We start from the raw sequence: 3,344 nt of genomic DNA on the forward strand, positions 1-3,344 counted from the left end.
GCACGTTCATGAGGAACATCCTAGCGACCGACCGGAGGCACGCAGGACGCAGGGGCCAGTCTGCCTGCCAATCGCTTCACATCCTGCGGGGAAGAGAGCACACGGGTGAGACGCGCTGCAGGAGGGGCAGTGCCGGTGGCCGCGTGGCCTCCGCGTCCTGGGCTGTGCAGGGAGGGCTGCTGGGAGGGCTCAGGAGGAAGATGCGTCTTCGCTGCCCGCCTCCCGCCGGAAAGCACCCACAGGAGTGCCCACGTGTCTGCCCTCTCCCGTCCCTGTGCCCACTCGGCACCCCCACCTTCTCTGAGAGGAAGAGGCTGCTTGTACCTTAGGAGGCTGCCCAGGGGTCCAGGCGATGAAGGCCGCACACCCTTCTCTGCAGGTTCAGGGGCAGGAGGACTCGGACCCTAGGGGGTGAGTGGGAGGGACCCCGGGGGTCGGTTCATTCTTGACGGGAGCAGCGAGCCCCTGAGAGAGAACATTACGAGAGGTGAACAATTCAGCAATCGCATCCCCAAACATCTTTAAAGAGTCACTTTTTATTTAAAAACTAGTGGCCTGGTGCACGAATTCGTGCACATTGAAAGGAAATTAATTAGAAGAAATATCTTAATATCGCTATTCACCCTTTCTCTATGACAGAAGTGTCAACCAAATTCATGGTGGATGACAACAGACCGAAACACACGGGTGTGATTGGTGCCAGTGAGAGCTTTATATGTTTTGCACATGCGCGAGTCAACTAGTCTCTTATAGATATAGAATAAACCTGCTTAATCAGACCTGCTTTCTGATTTAGCGAAACTTTTTCCAGCCCAGTGACACAGCCCAACTTGTCTTTCAGGTAATTGTCAGCAACACAGCAGTAAAATCAACATGAAGCAGATTATTATTGCAGATCACGCAGGGAGAACAAAGGGTAGAATATGTAACTGTGGCCGTGTCTGACTATATTCTGCTCAGTGAGAAAACCTGAAGTCATTTTCAAGGTCCACCATTTCTTTTTTTCAGTCGGGTCAAGTTTCTAAGCTTTCTAAATCTCCATTTTCCAGGTAATGAAAAGAAAATAGGATTCCACCGAGTCTCCTATCTGCCTACTCCAGGACTTTTGTGAGGATCAAATGAGATGAGGCATGGGAAAAGCCTTCACGGACATTTGGTTACCGTGTGAAATGTTTGCACCTGGCTATAAAGCAAGTCCTGTTCCTGGGCTGAAGAAACTGCAAGGAGGCTAGTCGCTAGGGAGAGGAAGCCGGGCGTTGCTATGTGACGTCATTACCCAGCACCCACAGTGACCGTTTAAGGCTGGGCTGTGGGCCGCATTTTGCGCCATGGGGTCTCGGCAGCGTCAGCTGCGATTGGTGGCTGTCACTCTGGGGTGATGGCGGAGCCTGTGTCCCACTTGGGGGAAGCTGAGTGTTGCTTTGTGGGCGCCAGGTCCGCGGTGCCGTTTCTCTGTAAGTGGCTAGTGCGCGTCACGGCAGCTCCTGCGGTCAGTGTCTGCCCACTGGTGGTCAGTGCGTGTCATAGTGACCGGTTGGACGGTCAGACTCTTAGCATTTTAGCCTTTTATATATATAGATGTCAAATGTAGCCCAGCTGCCATGGCTCAGTGGTTGAGCGTTGACCTATGAACCAGGAGGTCACAGTTCGATTCCTGGTCAGGGCACAGGCCTGGGTTGCGGGCTCGATCCCCAGTGTGGGGCGTGCAGGAGGCAGCCGATCCATGATTCTCTCTCATCATTGAGGTTTCTCTCTCCCTCTCCTTTCCTCTATGAAATAAAAAATATACATTAAACACACACACACAGACCAGGAACTACAGCGTCAAGGAATTTCTTGCACTTACTTGAAACTCTCTTCAAGTGCAGGTTCAGAGTTTGGACAAAGCGGCCAACGTTGGCGCGTCGCAGGCCTGAGGTCTCCATCGCCCCACCTGCCCGCGTGGGGTCCTTTACAGCGTGTGAGAGAGACTTTGCGCTGCCAGGATAGAGAGAGGCAGAGACACTGAATTCACAGGCGACCCTATATGTATATCTTTATGGAAAGAAACAGCATCAACTTAAGGGCCCCAAATTCAATGTTGGAAGATTTGCCCTGAGGCCAAATAGAGTTCATCACAACTAGGTTACCACCCCCGGCCAGTCGGACGCTGGGTCGCTGGTGGAAGCAGGTGGCCCAGCCCCCGTCCCTGCCGCCCATGTCCTTGCCCTCACGTCCCAGCCGCAGAGCAGTGGGCCCAGCGACGGAGGGGCCTGGGTGTGGAGAGCCTAGGGGAGACGGCTAACCCTTAAGCACTCCCGTAAAAGCGGCCCCATCCCGGGGGTGGGTTGGGGGGGGACAGCCCGCAGGCGAAGCCGGAGAGAACCGGCGGCCGGTGTTCACCGAGCGACGGCGCACGGCTGGCTGTAGAGCCTGGCCTCCTAGCAAACGGTTTTGTGACCGGTCAACCGGCCCAGGGCCAGATGGAGGCCAAACACTCAGGGGCGTCTGTCCGCAGCAACAGCCCGAGGGGAACCCCTCAGGAGAACTCCCTCGATCACACTGCCCCTGCCCCCCCTCAGAGGCCAGGCCAGGTCAGAGCCTGCGGGAGGACACCAGCCGGACCCCAAAGCCGCCTAATGCCCCCACACATCACCTAATGCCCCCATTAGGAAAAGTGGTGGCGGGCCCTGGGCATCCTCTCGGGCTGGAGCCTGGACACCCTTTTCCGGGCGGAGAACACCAGCTGCGGATCTTGCACAGCCCGGCTCCCTGCACCTAATGCCCCCCACACATCACCTAATGCCCCCATACATTACCTAATGCCCCCCCCACATCACCTAATGCCCCCACACATCACCTAATGCCCCCATTCACCACCTAATGCCCCCACACATCACCTAATGCCCCCACACATCACCTAATGCCCCACCCCACATCACCCACAGTGGTCCAGCCCCTGGTGCCTCCCAGGGTGCGTCCCCTGGGCTTACGGAGGGGAGGGCCCGGCAGGCCCAGGCAGGTGGGAGGTGGGCCCGTGGGCCAGATAGGAGGTCAGACCTCACAATCCTGCAGCTCGGTCTCCCAAAGCACAGCTGCAGGGCCACACTGGTGCCTGGGGCCCGAGGCAGGTGAGGCCCTCCCAGTTGACCCCACCGTGCCCTGTGCCCTCTGACCCCCAGCACGGAGCTCCCTTCCTGGGGGCGCTTTTGCCCGCACCGCCTCTGCTGGGGTCGCAACCAGGTCCTCAGCCACGTCAGGGTGAGACCCCCGCGGGGAGGGCAGCCCCACGCAGTCTGCACCGGGTTGCTTCTGGGGTCCAGGGGCCGGCGGGGGGCCAGTGACCTCCCGGAAGCTGCGCCAGA

General features: G+C 57.8%; 1 long non-coding RNA gene across 1 annotated transcript; it reads right to left on the bottom strand.

Annotated features, from left to right (window-relative positions):
* LOC102763757 lies at positions 1-2,342 on the bottom strand. The gene is made up of 3 exons (XR_436326.2): positions 1,847-2,342; positions 325-465; positions 1-83 (listed from the first exon to the last, which is right to left on the bottom strand). It is a non-coding gene; the product is annotated as an uncharacterized LOC102763757 (long non-coding RNA).
* Positions 2,343-3,344: the final 1,002 nt, after the last annotated feature.

Source organism: Myotis davidii, unplaced genomic scaffold (assembly GCF_000327345.1).
Source record: "Myotis davidii unplaced genomic scaffold, ASM32734v1 scaffold609, whole genome shotgun sequence".
Classification (NCBI taxonomy): Eukaryota; Metazoa; Chordata; class Mammalia; order Chiroptera; family Vespertilionidae; genus Myotis; species Myotis davidii.